The sequence below is a fragment of the Papilio machaon genome, chromosome 12 (assembly GCF_912999745.1).
Source record: "Papilio machaon chromosome 12, ilPapMach1.1, whole genome shotgun sequence".
NCBI lineage: Eukaryota > Metazoa > Arthropoda > Insecta > Lepidoptera > Papilionidae > Papilio > Papilio machaon.
The window spans coordinates 558,456-575,957 of record NC_059997.1 but is presented as its reverse complement, the minus strand read 5'-3'; the positions used below and the strand labels follow the sequence as shown (position 1 = coordinate 575,957).

Sequence of the window (17,502 nt, the reverse complement as noted above, 5' to 3'; positions counted from 1 at the left end):
CGGAGCTGCGTGCGCGCAGTGGCAAAGTTCACGCTGTCCCACCATCGACCATACCTATACCATAGCGCACGGCGTTAGAGAGCGAGACAGATACACGATATTAACCTATGGAGCGACGGAGACAATGGTATAGTCCCAAGTTGCGTTAGAAGTTAACCACGCCTCTCTGTCGGGCGCAAGCGAACATCCTCCTGAGTGAGCATTCGTGCGCGCGCGCCGCCGCAGCAACACGTCGTCCGCGTTCGATCTTCACGAAAATGGAATCGATCGCACGACCTAAAGTAAACCAAATGGAACTCGCAAACTAGACTGGAGCATTCCGCAACTGAAAGTCCGCTAAATAATGTGTCAACAGAACAAATAGAGACAATAAACGTAACAGAGTGCACGCGCGATTTCAGTTTAAGTTTTCAGTTAGAGCCTTCCTGTAAATGAAACATGCTGACACATCTGTTTGTTCGCATGAAAGTGACTGTATTGTGACATTTTGAAATCGATAGTACTGTTAATTGAGGCGCGGAGTGTGCTCGCCGCTCGGCCAGTGCAAGTCGGATATTGACTTTGAAAAAATTGCCGAAATACTCAGTGTTGTGTTTGTGGGATTTTCAACGGGAGCTGTGATTTATTTTGTTTTCGCCGAAATTATACAAAGAAGTAAAGGTATGTTGTTTGGCATTTAGCACGTCCATATCGCACCCTAAATTCTTATTTGCTCGGGACTGACGCAAATCGACCGTCCAAAAACCGTACGATTTCAAAATCAGAAAAATTATCGATCTCTTAAAAAAAGTCATAACATGTTTAATTTGTAGACTGAGTCGCAAAAATATTTGGCGTTCACATGTTAATGTATAAGGAGAACATATTTGCACAATTGTATTTTTGTTTATGATAATTTTGATTCATTTCACGTTTTATAATTTCCAAATACGTTCTAAAACTTTATTCTGGCAAAATTTACTGAAAGAAAAATTATTAAACATTCTCCTTACAAAAGACTTAAACGAGCTTCCGCACACCATTTTTCGTAAACGTCGCTACATCGACGTAAATATTTCACAGCTGCATAATTTGTACTTTCAATTTAATTCTTTTGAGAGTACCAAAATGTTCACAACAAAGTAAGTTAATAACCCAATCTTAGATTAACTTCGTACTTTCTTAATGCACTTTAAATATACAATTAACTAGCCTGCAAACACCCTCGATAATCCTTCTTACGACATCTTTAGTAATACTTAAAGCTCGGTGAAGTAACTTTAAAGTAAACTTAATATTTGAATACAAAAATACTGAGATACTGGCAAGAGTTTTAACAAGGTTTATTTTTAAAGTACCACAGCTTACTAATAATGTAAAAAAAAATTGTTATCCTTTTTTGTAATTCGAAGTAAACAACATCACGTCTTAGGATTACACATTACTGTAATAATCCCGATTAATAGAATTAACTTTCAAGAATCATTCCGAACCGAAATCCGACGAATTAAAATAACATGGAAAAGAAACAAAAGCAAAAAACCACAATTATGTAGAAATAAATATTTTCAACATGTAGAAATAAATGAATACAGAATTTGTTAATATTTAATCATTACTAAACCGATAGTTTTTTTCGTTGAAACAGTTGATTTCCGCCGGAGTAAAATATTGAGTATGTAGATAACATATACGAATTTTTTATATGTTCCGTTAATGTTGTTCACTAGAGTAACATAACAATTAATGTTGTCTCTCAACGTTGATGATACTTCACACAAAAAACTCCTGGATATTTATCTTTCTCATACAAAAATATTGCCTGTACCAACAATAAGTGAATTCTACAGTAATTTAATATTTACTAGTGAAACTTTAAGAAATAATATCTTATATATATAAAAGAAAGTTGTGTTAGTTACAATATTTATAACTCAAGATCGGTCCAAGTGATTTAGCTGAAAATTGATGGGGAGGTAGCTTAGAACTAGGTGACGGACATATGAACTTTTTTATCTTGTGTACATTTTTTTTATTCCGCGCGGACGGAGTCGCGGGTAAAAGCTAGTAGACAAATAAAGTATTCACAATTCAATAAATTTGATATATATTTTTTAAACATATCAAAGAAGCGACGGCAAAACGACGTATCTCTTACAAGTTTTGTAACACAAAGTTAAATTTAATATAACAGTTTATTATTATTAAATCATATATCTGTAGGCTGTAGGGCGAAAGATATTTTTAAAAGAAAAATTAAAAACTTCAACTTCAAAATCAATGAATGACAAATGCACTAGCGTGTCGTACTGACCTCATTTGAAAATCGAAATTCAATTGAACAATTGACCATTATGTTCGTAATAGTTGACGTTGATATTAAAAACTACGATAAAAACAAGATATTATATGAGAAACAATAACGCGTGGGAATCGTTCCCACATATTTATCTTTGCAAAGGACAAAAAGTCTGCACACACTATTTAGGCTCGCCGCAAACAATGATGACAATAATCAATGATAAAAAGCACTAATTTAGACACGTCTCAACTTAAAGTTGATTGTACGCATTTAAGTGATTAGTACTCGCTAATAAGGTTGTGTGTTTCCTGGAAATTAAACGATAAATTATAAGGTAATATTTATCATGCAATTGTTAGCAATATATTTGTTACCAAAGAGGTGTCATCAAAGAAAACCGTGTGTGCTCTACAACCGAGTTGCGACCCGCGAATAGTAAAGAAATCCGTCCTCAGAATTATAAAGTTAATTAGAGATACGTCGCGCGGGATATGTTTGACTTGAAAAAAGAATAGTTCAAGTACATTAAACTTATTTTTGTACTTTCGAATATAATAAATAAAAAAGACTATACCAGGAGTTTTGTGGTAATCATGTACTAATAATTATGTGGATTTTGGAACGCAAAATGCATATTTCTATGAGATATTAAAATTAACCTCACGTGAACTTTCATCTTGCTTTTAAAATTCTATAGCTTAAGTGAGCCCTTCACAAATTAGCGAGCAATATACTCAACGTTCGAAACGTTTAGATGTTTTTGACGATGTCAAAAGTCTGCTTTTCAGTCGTTCACTAATTGCCGACAAATTATCGTCTTACGACACCGCGTCTTTGCACAGTTTCTCTTAAACTGTCGAAATTCAATCGTTACGTTTTTTTTAATGTTTTGTTTTTTTTCGTACGAATGCCGTCGAACATTTAACATACGATGTAAAGTAACTTATCTTCCAGGATGTCTTTTTTAATCCAAAGTAATGTACAGGCAATAAAATGGATGAAAAAGGTTACCACAAACTGACAAATATTTTAAAAATACTATACACAAATGGAAAAATGAAATCGATACGCGCTTAGCTATAAAATCGTCTTATATATTCGATTGAATAAATATATAATGTATATAGTAGGTACATAAAGGTAGCTTTATCAGAGCTCGGTGTCGAGTCTTAAGGGAATGTTCGAAGAATGTTGATTGACCAACCTGGACTAGTAAATGCAACTTAAAGCTCTTAAATCAATACACACTTAAGTGACGTTAAGTAAATTATCCCGTCACAAGTTTCGCATCTGTTAACTTAACAGAAACCTGGATAGTTGAACCATTAACTTGAATCAAAGACATTTTTCCGTTGTCACTATAAAAAGACTAGTGACATTAAATTCCATTTATTCAATGTGTAAAATTAGATTTAAATAAGATGCGAGCTTATTATCCCTTAAAGTATTTTTACTAATGTAAAATTTTTATGTTGCAATGCGTAAAAATAAAATGTTCTCAGTTAATAAATCCAAAGTATAGTTTTTGTGATGAAAAGTAAACAGTTAAAATGTACAATATCTATATATATAAAAGAAAGTCGTGTTAGTTACACTATTTATAACTCAAGAACGGCTGAATCGATTTGACTGAAAATTGGTGGGCAGGTAGCTTAGAACCAGGAAACGGACATAGGATAATTTTTACCCCGTTTTCTATTTTTTATTCCGCGCGGACGGAGTCGCGGGTAAAAGCTAGTATCTATATATAAAAAAGAAAGTCGTGTTAGTTACACTATTTATAACTCAAGAACGGCTGAATCGATTTGACTGAAAATTGGTGGACAGGTAGCTTAGAACTAGGAGACGGACATAGGAACTTTTTTTATCTTGTGTGCATTTTTTATTCCGCGCGGACGGAGTCGCGGGTAAAAGCTAGTCTAGTATTAAATAAAAAAAAGTCCTCTCAAATACACATTGCATAAAAAATTTACGATAATAATTTAAATATGTTTATTCTGCAAAAATATTTTGTTATTTAGATTTCGTTCGATATATTATTTCAATTTACAAACCACTTTCACGTTGACTTAATTCTTTTAATCTCGATATTTGTAACTGACAAGGAAAAATTTTTCGCTACATTGATATATTTCTCAGTTGTATTAATATTTCTTTGTTCAGAAATATATTAGAAATAATATTTTAGAACGTTCTTATTACAAATTATTATTGTATATTATTTATATTGAATTTGAATGAAAATTATTCATCTTACAAAATAAAATTCTCGTGTCACAATGTTGGTAACAATACTCCTCTGAAACGACTTGACAGATTTTTATGAAACTTTATATGCATATTCAGTAGGTATGAGAATCGAATACTATATATTTTTCATACCCCTAAATGATAATGCTTGTCCAGTCCTACCTTTTTTTTGGACAAAATTTTTCTACACTAGTAATTTAGCAAAACAACGTTTGCCAGGTCAACTAGTCTCATAATTAATTTAAATATTTGATATAAATCTTAGTATAATTTAGATATAAAATGCTGTCTGTTGATGGTTCTTAAGATGACAGATACTCGTAATTTTTAATTTTAAATTTTTTAATTTTCTTTTATCATAATTTAGAATATTAAAATTTGAAAAATTCTGTTCACGAAATCCTTAGTTGTTACTTCTTTTTCATTGTAAAGAAAAACGCAACAAAGATAAGATTTCTTATTTTTCTTTGTTTCAAGTATAAACCAGTTTAATGTTATTATTTTCCTTATAATATCATAAGCATCTTTAAAAATATAGTTTTATCATCATAAACGTGTTTTAAATTTAACTTTTCTGTAATATTTTACGGAAACTGAGGCTAACATAACCTAGGCTAACCCCGCGGCCGCCGCACCAGTTCTCACGCGTCTACACCGACCTAATGGTGCCCGCCGTCATCATCTGTAAGGACGTGAACACCACAACTACTGCCAGAATATATATAAATAATAATATATTATATATGTCTGTTGATTAGTTGAAAACTAAAAAAAATAACGATTAAATTGATTCAGCATATTTTTTTATCTGTCAAATGAGATGTCAACAAAAAAGATTAGAATAGACAATTATAGCGTGATTTATTCTATTTCTATACTATGGTTATTTAAATTACAATAAACTGATACAAAATTTAACTTTTATTTTCAACTGATGTTTCACGTTATCAAGTTTTAGAAGTTCTGATTGCAAAACTTGTTATATGTACCATAATGTTAAGTTTCGACTTAGAATCCTATAATAAACAAGCGTACGGCAACTCATCTGCAATTCCTTTGGTGTTGCGGATATCCGTTTGCCATTCACTTATAAAAAAATCTACCTAAACAATTATAAGTTTAAAATTAAAAATATTGATGTAACTTTGTGTGCATACAGCTTTAGGTACAAAGTAAAGCACAATCGCGTGTGTCTAACTCTCAGCCTGCGTTGAAATTTACCTTCGCTTTATTTTCTCATCATCTCCAAATTGATTGTCACTTGGTTTGATTGTTATATATAAAATGATTCCTTTTACCTCAAAAAAATAAATAAATAAATAAATAATACAACGATCAGTGATCGTACATTACAGCTTATTTATTAAAACAAAAGGTATTCTTCGCACGGTGAGTCGCAAATAATAAAGGTGAACATTTCAGAAGAAGTAACTTCTCATATTATATTACTTAGTTGGAACTGACTGCAATATTTATTAGAAACAACTTATAGCCAAACATCAATGGATACCAAATTCCTTCGAGCTAAAACATCGGAATCGTCCCATTGCATTATAAACATCCGTTGTACTTCCTTGTACGAAAGTGTTTGACATGAAAACTGTTACAAGTCCATTCGTGGTCGTGAGCGCAGCGCGGCCATCCTAGACAGCGAGACACTCTTGTTTACGACGAGACTGTACCTTACGTTTTATTGGCATGTCGTGGTGTTCCCACAATGTTTGTCAAAATTCCAACATAATATGTTCTCAATTACTATTTGCACAATAATATTTGAAAAGCCAAAAGTTGAGCGAACAAATCGTCATTGACTGATGACAGTTGCCTGAAAATTCTTGATAGGTTTTTAACCTATACTCTATGTTACATGCTTCATCTAGATTGTATCAAAACTATTCACAAGATATTCCAGCTTAACGTATAGGTAAAGCCTAGATTAGATTAAAATTTCATTTAAGGATAACAATAAAAAAGTGTGTTCTTCGAAATTAATCTCTAAGACGCTGTCTCAACTAATTGAATATCATTTCATACAAAGGCCTTTTTAAAGTCAATATAAATCCATATATCACACAAGTTAAATTTAACCCGAACGGTAACGTAACAAGGAATTGAGTATACACACCTCATTAGACATTGTAATTATTTCTTTATATCCTATTAGCGGTACGTCGCTTGTTTTTTCTTCAACCTGTTCACCCCAAGTAGCGAGAGACTCACGCATCATTAATTACAATAGGTCCGGTCAGGTGGAAACGATTAATTTTAATTAAGATCAGCCGAAATGCCTTCGTGTATGGTACAAGATATAAGCGCAAGTCATGATGTCAAATTCTCGAATTTTTCTTGATAGAATTACAAGTATAAATACACTGCTTATTAATTGCTTTATTAATTTGTAATAGTCAATTTATAGATAATCATAGTTTCTTTTAGTTTTTAAAGATTCGCTATTGACTTTAGGCATTGGTGGTATTAACATTTAAGTGTTAACACCTAAGAGAATTATATATTGTAAACTCTCCCGTTTAGTAAACTGAAGTGCTGGTAGATTTAATAATGCTTAATTTTTTTTTTCACTTATTATTAGTGTAAGGGAAAGTGGTCATCATTTTATACCGCGTATCTTCAATGACTTGTACCATTGGCGGTATCATCACGATGTTTTCTATGAGTGTGTTCGCATGACCCCTTGCATCACTCAGCAATCTCTAATTACACTGCAGCCAAAATCCGACGTCGCCCACACGCACCACCAACTTTATTTTACCGTTTAAACATTGAAAAGAAGCCTTTACAATCAATTGAATGCGTCGCACGGGTCAGCGGGTTAACGGTAAGTTTTACTTTTGCAATGGGTGTTGATTTTTAATTTGTCAATGTTACTGCTGACAGGCTCGTTATTATGTTTCTCATGTGTTTTTTTATGAAATCGTGATTCGATAAGTGGAGTGGTGAAAGAAGGTTTTTTTTATTTTAAATGTCACGCGCATTCATCACCGCAATACATCTACTCCGGGATAATTTCTTTGATTAATATATTAAGTCGCTAGATTGAAATATAGCGGTTAAAGATGTGTTACAAAACTGATACGTGAAACGGATTCTTCGTGCATCGAATTGCATAATAGAATGCTCCACTTTATATGCAGGTGACTGTACTATACTGAGTTGGGTACATAAAAATCTAAATTAACGTTTACTTTTCGATTCATTCGCCGAGCGAAGCTTTGACAATGACACGCGTCAAACGTAGTAAGAGTTCACTCGCAGGATCGTACATTCGTGGAATCCATATAAGTGTAACTATTTGCGGGAACGCAACAATAGTGTTTTCGAGGCCGTAACTTTTCAGCTTTATTAACCATTTTCCGGTAAATCTTCGGAATGGTGTAACGGTGACGACCGTAGGCGCCGTAATGTCTACAATCTATATTTCGATTTACACTCGACGACATATTTCGATCGTGTCGGAACTGTTGCTCAAATCGTTGGTATATTAGACAACTTGTTCCAAACACAATTAATTTTATGTTTCATATTTTGTGTACAAATAAAGCATAGTTAAAAGCGAATATCATTTTTAATCCATTGGTTTAGTTCGGATAGGACCATAGATAACGGTCAGATAGTTAAGAGGACTCAAAAAAACGATTGGTACTATAGTTAATCCAACAGTCCCTAAAGAGTTCAAATTTTTATTTTTGTCAATAAAAAATTGTACATTTAAATTTATATAGGTTACTAGCTGTCGCCCGCGACTCTGTCCGCGCGCAGTTAAAAAAATCTAAATGGGGGGTGTATGAAAAATAGATGTTGGCCGATTCTCAGACCTACTCAATATGCTCACAAAATTTCATGAGAATCGGTCAAGCCGTTTCGGAGGAGTTTAACCACAAACACCGCGACACGAGAATTTTATATATTAGATTGACTTAACTTAAGTGATTACGAATACTTATGACTATGACTAGACTAATTATGACCATCCTTTAAATTAATATGAATTTAAGTTTCTAGAATTATTTAACGATGCATAACTAATCAAATGTACTTGAGAGACAAATGACGTTTAACAAAAAAATCCAGACGATTTTCCTATTTCGATTTAAATGAATAATAATGAAAATATAAACTATTATCACAGACTAAATATTAAGCATATAAAGGAAAAAAAACAAAATTATTTATGAAAATATGCAATTTTAAAATACTAAACAAGTACGTCGGAGCGTAACGTCGCTCCATATCTAATATTTTATCGGATAACATCGTTTTTGGGAAAAACTTTGCAAATAATTAACTTAACAGCCGCTATTTAGCATAATATAAAGACAAAATTATTATAAATGTCTAGTCTTGTTTTTGTGTACGTTTTATTTAAAATGCAAAAATAATTAATTATTTTAAAATGCGTAGCTGCATTAAATAAATAATTTAAATTGAGACAAAGGAAGGTGTTTTAAAACAGACTGATATAATTATCTTAATCATATTAATATAATCGTAGTTAAATACAAATTTTAAATATTTTATTAAGACTACGTTGGCGTATTATCAAATCTGTTCATATTCAAATTAAATTAACAATAGGATTATCATATATTAGATTAAAAATTACTATAGTGCATTGTTTTATTGTAACACGTGATTTAAACAGTTTAAAGTTTACATACATTTAAACACTTATCGTATCGTACCCGTCCCGTCCGGTATAAAACTATGGCAACGTAATAAGTAGCTATAACGTGAATGTCATTTACTATTGAATTTCAATTTTACAACCGCGCCGTGTCGCCCGCGTCGCCCGCCTCATGATTGATTCTCACAAATAATACCTCAACGTATTGTGCTGTCAGTTTGTGCAGATTGCGATGCGCCTGCCCTTACATCAACTCCTGATTTCTATTTATTGTCTATAATTAAATTAATTGCGAAAGTCGCCAATACTAAATGTCTCTAATGTATTGTCTGTGGTAGTTTTTAGACCTGCTTAAAATTAACCGAAAATTATTGCGATATCTGCAGATATCAATTAAAGATACCAGCGAATCATTAACTTAAATTTTTGATTAAATCAGGTTCGAAAAGTTATCTAATATATTATTCAAATTATACAAAATGACATAAAACGTTATTTAATAACGAAATCGTATCCCGTTCCATCGGTACGGCCGTCATCGCTGACGTTTTGCAACGTCACAGACGCGGTACACGTCACGCGGGTAATTATCCCCCGCACAAGATCAAGTCCACGTGCTACCCCTGGCTTAAATGACAGGAGATAGCGTTTAATACACACATTTAAAAATTAAACATTTATTTGGTAGACATTATTGTATTAAGATATATACTCAAAAATTACTGTAGTATTATTTAGACTATTTAAACAACTTAATGGTTCCATGAAAAGGTTTACGTATGGAATTTTTAGTTTTTGTACTTAAGGACATATAACCCAACATTTTATTTATACTGTAAACTATCTTTAAACAAAAAATTAAAGTGGTATTGTTATTACAAACTAACAGACGCCCGTGACTTTGTCCACACGGAATTAAAAAATCTAGCTTCCCAACAGTGAAATAATTTTTTAAATAAATTCAATATTTTCGAAGCCTATTCAATGCAAACAAATAAACAATGAAATCATTCCTCTTTGTAATATTACTATCGATATTAGTTCTAAAAAAAGATTTTTAAAATCTATAAAAATATATTGTTAGGACTGTTGAGGGTAGCCACACAAAAAAAAAGTTTTATAAGGAAGTATGCGCTGCTGCTCGAGGCAGTCTCTTTCCATTCGTCATTGCGGAACGTCTGACATTTTTGTTTGTTTACGTTCGGTTTGAGTTTATACTACAGCGAGGATTATTATGAAGTAGAGTTAAATTCATTATTTCGCTGTTAGTTTAATTCTTTTAAAATACTTTTGCATCAAATATCTTACATCAGAAGTGGGATAGGATCCACGTGATTCTATCCACTTTGCTCACTCTGTATTTGTGTTTGCATTTTCGTGAAAATAAATGCAAAGAGAAAAATGTCAGATCGTTACCGTGATAATTGTTGTAGTCGTAGCAAGTTGAGTCGATATCAAAGTCGTACCAGTGTTCGCGAAACATGGGTAGCGTGGACCAAGCCGTTTATTCTGCTTGGGAATATGTGGGCAGTGAGGCTCACGCGCTGTCTGTGTATTTCACAGCAGACCGGATTGTGGACGCGATCTATTCAATTTGTACTGCGGTAAGATCGAACCAATATTTTTATATTTCACGTTTTGATGCCAAATAAGTCAACAATAGACTTTTCAATTAATTTAAAGATGTGTTCTTTACTTAAGACTGAAATTGAATACCTCGATCAGTTCATTAGTGAGGGTCAGGTAAGGCCGAGTCGTGATAAGATTAAAGGCCTTTGCCTGAGTCAGATGGATGTCATTATGTCGTGATAGTCATTGATGCCCTTTATGAGTTCAGTTTGCTTTGTCCATGTATTGTCGGGATGGTCTGCGTTGCGTAGACTGTGGGATACCCAACTGCAGATGTGAGATAGTGAACGAACTGTGAGACGTTTTTGTATCAAGAGATGATGCTTCCAGGGTATCTTCAGGACTGAGATACTGCGGGTTGCCATTAATATCATTTAGAGGACGGACTGCGGGACGCTTCTATCGGCAACGGACTGCGGGACGCTTGTCCTACATGGTGCCACGGTGAGGGGAGTGGACTCCCGAGACATGCTATGCTTTTTTTTTAACGGTGAGACATCTTATGTTCGTATGACACGCAAACGTCGTGCCTATGTTATACGAACGATTGTGTGATACTACTTGCGTATAATAAGCGAACGTCGTGCCTATGTTATACGAGTAGTTATGTATCTGACATGTGTGTAATAAGCGAACGTCGTGCCTATGTTATGCACATGTAGATGACACATGATATGCGAACGTCGTGCCTATGTCATGTGCTGAAGTCATTTGTGTAGATGAACTATGCAAACGTCGTGCCTATGGTTCACTATGTTGTTGTAAATGAACTATGCAAACGTCGTGCCTATGGTTCATTGTGTTGTTGTAAACGAACTATGCAAACGTCGTGCCTATGGTTCACTATGTTGTTGTAAACGAACTATGCCAACGTCGTGCCTATGGTTCGCAAAGTTGCAAAAGAAGTACAGGAGGACGAGGACGTCCTCCAGTCAGGAAAGGCCGTGTTAGGACTGTTGAGGGTAGCCACACAAAAAAAAAGTTTTATAAGGAAGTATGCGCTGCTGCTCGAGGCAGTCTCTTTCCATTCGTCATTGCGGAACGTCTGACATTTTTGTTTGTTTACGTTCGGTTTGAGTTTATACTACAGCGAGGATTATTATGAAGTAGAGTTAAATTCATTATTTCGCTGTTAGTTTAATTCTTTTAAAATACTTTTGCATCAAATATCTTACAATATATATTCTATTTCTACGTTTAATCGCTTTAATATCATCACTTGGATACTAACGAACTCGTTCCCTGTGAATTGGAGCACGAACACTGGCCGAGAACCGCGACTCTACCATTGTTATGTAAACAAACGCATTAATTACAGGAAAATATGCATTTTTTTGCGCTGTGTTATTAGACAATTAGTTCAATGGTAATTGTGAATGTTAAGTCGTAAATAATTTTTTTAAATTATAATAACTTATTGGTGATGATGTGTAACATGATTAAGGAGTAGGTACCTATTTCATGTCAATTGATCTAAAATATCAAATTTTATACATTGTTTCAAGATATAGTAAATCAGGTATTTCAAATGTTACTAATATTATAAATACGAATGTTTAGATAAATGGATGAATGGATATTTGTTTGAAGGTATCTACGGAACGGCTGAACGGATCTTGAAAAAATTCAGTACAGATGTAGACATAGTCTGGAAGAAAAAAAAAACTTTATAAATAGTCATAGGCTACTTATAAAGTTTTATTTGTAACTCCGCGCGGACGGAGTCGCGGGCGACAGCTATTTGTTTATAAATTACTAGCTGTCGCCCGCGACTCCGTTCGCGCGGAATTAAAAACAAGGTAATAAGTAGCCTCTGTGTTCTTCCAGACTATGTTCTACATCTATGCCTAATTTCGTCAAGATCCGTTCTGCCGTTTCGAAGATACCTTCAAACAAACATCCATCCATCCATCTAAACATTCGCATTTATAATATTAGATTATAGATTATTATTAGAAGATCTTACTTTTATCTCTATACATTTTTACTTCATTACATAGTTACGTTAATTGATTTGCATGAACGTTTTGCGTCGGCGCTTTCCTTAAACACCAATATGTTTGTACAGTACCTAAGAGCTTAAATATCCGTCTCTAACTCAAGTACTGAAGAAACAAGCTTAGTGTATGAATAATTAATATTCTATAAACATTCTTACCAGTAACAAGATGGTTCTATGCAAAAGTCTGTTGAACAATCGGAAGTCGAATATGAAGTTGCTTTATAAATAAACCTTTAGTACAGTTATTGACATTAAGAAATTAAGAATGTTACTAGTAATGGTTTAATAAAATTACAATAATTTATTTTTTTGTTAAACTGTCTACACTTTGTTCTATTATTATAATTTATTTAATAAATATTAAATCTTATTAATGAATAATTACTCCGCAACAATTGTTATTATTATTTACAAAATCAAATTAACATTTTTAATTCATTAGTTGTTTGAAATATATTTTCATTGGTATGTTATTTACATTTTTTACAATGTTTTCAACTGTATTTTATTATTAAAAAATGTATTAAAACAACAGTAGAAAAAAATTGTAGATAAAATAAAATTTGTTTATAGAATGTTTTATGAACATTTGAACTTTTAATAGCGTAAATTGTAGTACAAATTCAACACATTTGTCTTTCGAAGTATACTCTTCTAGTGAGCTTGTTTAATTTACGTGTAGCTTCTGTTATTTATTTATCGTAATGAAGTAATCAATAGTACCACGGTATTACTAACGTATCCAACAAACAATGCAACGAAACCCAAAGCGTGATTATAAAACACCTAACCTTTGACTATAGAGAAACGGACTAGGCAAAGAGCTGTCGTTGTACTATTGTAAGAAATAAAAATGACAATCACACGTGTGCAAATACTGACTAAATCGCAGTGAATTAGAAACGTCTGCATTCATTCTGTCTCAAAAAATTACAGACAAGAAAAACAAGCAAATTTGAACATTATCGTTTATTTTTAAATGAGAAAAAAGTGCGCACTCAACAGATCCTGTCTCTTAAAAGTCAAACTATCTAACGTGTCGAAACCAACGCGGATCGAAACACATTATCACCTAGCTTAAACAGCAAAGATCGAGTGACCAAATAGAAATGCAAATATCAAACGGTTCACGCTTACGACACACGTTAAAGCCGCGAATCGCTTAAAAACATTTACAACTTTTTATCGACGATCGTATCGAGCGACGACGCTACGTTCGGATAACTTTGGCCTTTAGTGACCTATTTCAATATTCGAACAACAGCTAATCCTTAATATCATAGACGCAAAGATTTGTTTTATTTACTTTTTAATTATTGTAATGTTAATGTTGCGTTAGTTTTTGGGAGGTGTGTATTGATTTGTCCGTGTCTACGAGATGCCTTAATATACTAATGACCATAAACCACGCATGATCAGGTCTTTTGTGTAAACAGAAGCTTTTCTTATGTAGCCGTAAAGAAGAGTACACATGTTTTATCATTAAAAAAATACATAATAAATTTGATTAGTTCTATATCATTATAAGATTAAGAATTCAACAAAAAAATCTCTAACACCAGACTTTTATATAATTTCATGGAATTGTCATTTATAAACATCAACCAGAGTGTCATAGGAAAGCAATCGGTTAGGTTTTTTAGTGTTTACTTCGCAAATAACCTATATTATTGTATATTACGAGAGAATTCATATTTTATAGGGTGTAAGTTTTGAACAATAAAAAAGACGAATAGTGTAAGCAAGGCTTTATAAGGCAGTAGTTTCGCTAAGTGGCCGCTAGTGCACTCTTGTTATTTAACCTTATACAGGAAGTTGACTACTGACTAAAGTGTTGACTTACAAATTAATAAGTACAAGTGCAGATGAATTAAGTAATATTATTCGATGACCAATGTTTAGAATTAAAATTATTACTTAAATGAAGTAAAGATCCACTTAAAAAGTAGGTCTGTTTTGAACACAAAAAATTTATTTGACTAGCTGTCGCCCGTGGCTCCTTCCGCGCGGAATTGAAAAGACTTTATTAGTAGCCTATGTATTCTTCAAGACTGCTCTACATCTATGCCAAATTTCATCAAGATCCGTTAAGTTGTTTCAGAGATACCTTCAAACACACATCCATTCATCCATCCAAACATTCGTATTTATAATATTAAAGTAGATAAGATTTTGGTTGATGTTTAAAAGCAAACATTGGAATAATTTCACTATAAAATCACATGCAATTGACTTGCAATCGCAATTATTGTTTTATTAGTCTATAGAAAAAAAAATACAAAGAGCAATAAAGATGAGATTGAGAAATTATTGCATTTATTCGTCTCCGATCCATCATTAATAGTTAGAAGACATGCGAACTAAAAGTCAAAACATTTATCTTAAACAATTTGACCCTTCGCATGAAGATGTCGCTGACATCGCATCGCGTGCACAGACAGCATAAAAGTCGACGCGTGAAATACGAATTTAAGTCATAATCAAATTAAATGTAATTTATCTCGTATATGGCGTAACTTGTGTGTTTTGTTGATTGGTATACGATTGAAAATGTTTTAATTGTTAGAGGCCTTTGTTTAAAAATGTCATGGTTTATACGGTTTTTTTTTTATAATTCGAGATAGTTAAATAACAAGTTTATAGTCCCACGGAATTAACGGGACACAAAAATTGATAATTTTAAACGTCTTTTTTTGCTTTTGTTCATGTAATTTTTTAACACACCATATGTTGATTCTTAGGTAAAGCATCAATATATCAATTGCTTTTTTTTTCACGTTGGACATCGCAACATCTTTTAATGAGTTATGTAAGATTAACAATCATTTCTACTTCATAATTATTAATTATGAAGCTCAGCCACTTAACATTTGAACATGTAATTACGCAAAACCGAAACAATATATCTGTTGACCTTACCCCGTGTAGTCTCAACCAAAATCACAGATGACCTTTTCATTTAATATTGAAACCTAAAAATTATATAATAAAACACATATTTACATAACCATAAACGATCTCCGAATTACCGTGCGTCTTATCGGTGCGCATTTATCTTTAAAACAATAACCTTTTTAGTCTGTGTGAAATCCGAGCTCACTATCGCACTTGTCCATCGAACGATACTTTTTATTGCTTTTGTTTCTATACTCTGACCTACTGCCGTCCAATATCATTTTGATCCGGATACGCAACCATCTCTGTCACTGTCTTAATGTTAAACAGAGATCGGTGAAAAAAAGACAAATTTTTGATATCGTATTTAAAATTAAATGAACAGTTTAATGATTATTAGAATATTTAAAATAATTTAATTGATATTAAATATTCATCAAGCGCTGGTAACATTTAGTTAAAAATATTTATTATATCGTAACAAAGATCTAAGATTAGATAAATTATTTTTATATTCTTAATAATAAATTAGCGGTATATAGCTGTGTAGTAAAAAATATAAAAGAAGAATTAAAAAATTACTGACTTTTCTCAACTCTACCAACCCATCAAACGTTGTCTTAAGACATCCGGGCCGTCTTAAACCGAGGGTGCACGGGTTGTGAAGTCGTGGACGGACCACATTTAGGAATACCAAGGCGGTTCTGTCTCAAGAGCACTTTAAAATATTATAATATCAAAATGTACATGCAAATATAAATGTGTTAGATCACATCGTTCACTTTCGTAGATCGGCCGCGGAAAGTGGGTGTTAATACAATCGATCCGGAAACGCTCGCCGGCCAATGTGTAGCGCTAAATGCTTTACTAATATAGGGTGACCAGACAGTAGTCTTCTCAATAGAATAGTGAGAATTTTAAAATATGTTGATCACATTTTTATATTGTTTCAGTGACCTTTATGGCCATTTTTATTATAATCCCACGAACCCACTGACGTTTTCAATTCGTCTTAATTCAAAAATTATTTTATTTTGCTAAATGTTTAAATCTCATTTTGTTAGCTGACGAATTTATTTTGCTGTGAGAAATAATTTTGTATCATAATTATCTTTTAATATCCAATTATCATATTTCATTAAAGTTTAAACTAATATCATAATTTTTAATTAAATTAAAATTATTAATATAAATTTATTTTACATAAGTTATAATCATAAATGGTATTGTAATCAAAATATTAAAAAGAATAAAACTATTGATTCATTTAATTATTTGAATAAATAAATATAAAATATAATAATTTATGTACAGTAATAAAATGTAATCAACTATTGACAGCATCTGTAAATAAATTATTTTGTCTTATATTAAAAAAGCAATCTATTCTTCGAATAACGTTGAAATAGTTGAACAGCTTTTTATGTTTTTTTACTCACGTGACATATGCAGACTAACATTTCATTATTTACATTTAGACGGATAATATTATTTGATATACAAAACAGTAATGCTACCTACGAAATTTGTACTTCTTTATTAATTTTATTACCTAATTCTTATAACTATGTGTATGTGTTGTAATACAACTATCAAAAATAAATATTACTTTTCTTGGATACATTAAATAAGATGCATTGTTTAGTTTTCGTAAAAAAGATAAAGAAATAAAACAAATTCCCAAAACTGGTTTACGATATTGTCACTGTAGTGACGCGGTGTGGCGTGTGGCGACCAACAAAAGCCGCTAATTCGTCCACTATCAATCGCGCGCCTCATCTGGACCCGCTAATTTAGAAACTC

General features: G+C 32.5%; 1 protein-coding gene across 2 annotated transcripts in view; it reads left to right on the top strand.

The window, feature by feature from the left end:
- Positions 1-208: 208 nt before the first annotated feature.
- LOC106718923 (knirps-related protein) overlaps positions 209-17,502 on the top strand; it is a 60,170-nt gene continuing 42,876 nt past the window's right edge. For both annotated transcript variants that reach the window (XM_014513126.2, XM_014513127.2), the window contains exon 1: positions 209-660. The gene's annotated coding sequence lies outside the window, so the exon portion shown is untranslated. The remainder of the gene's footprint in view (positions 661-17,502) is intronic.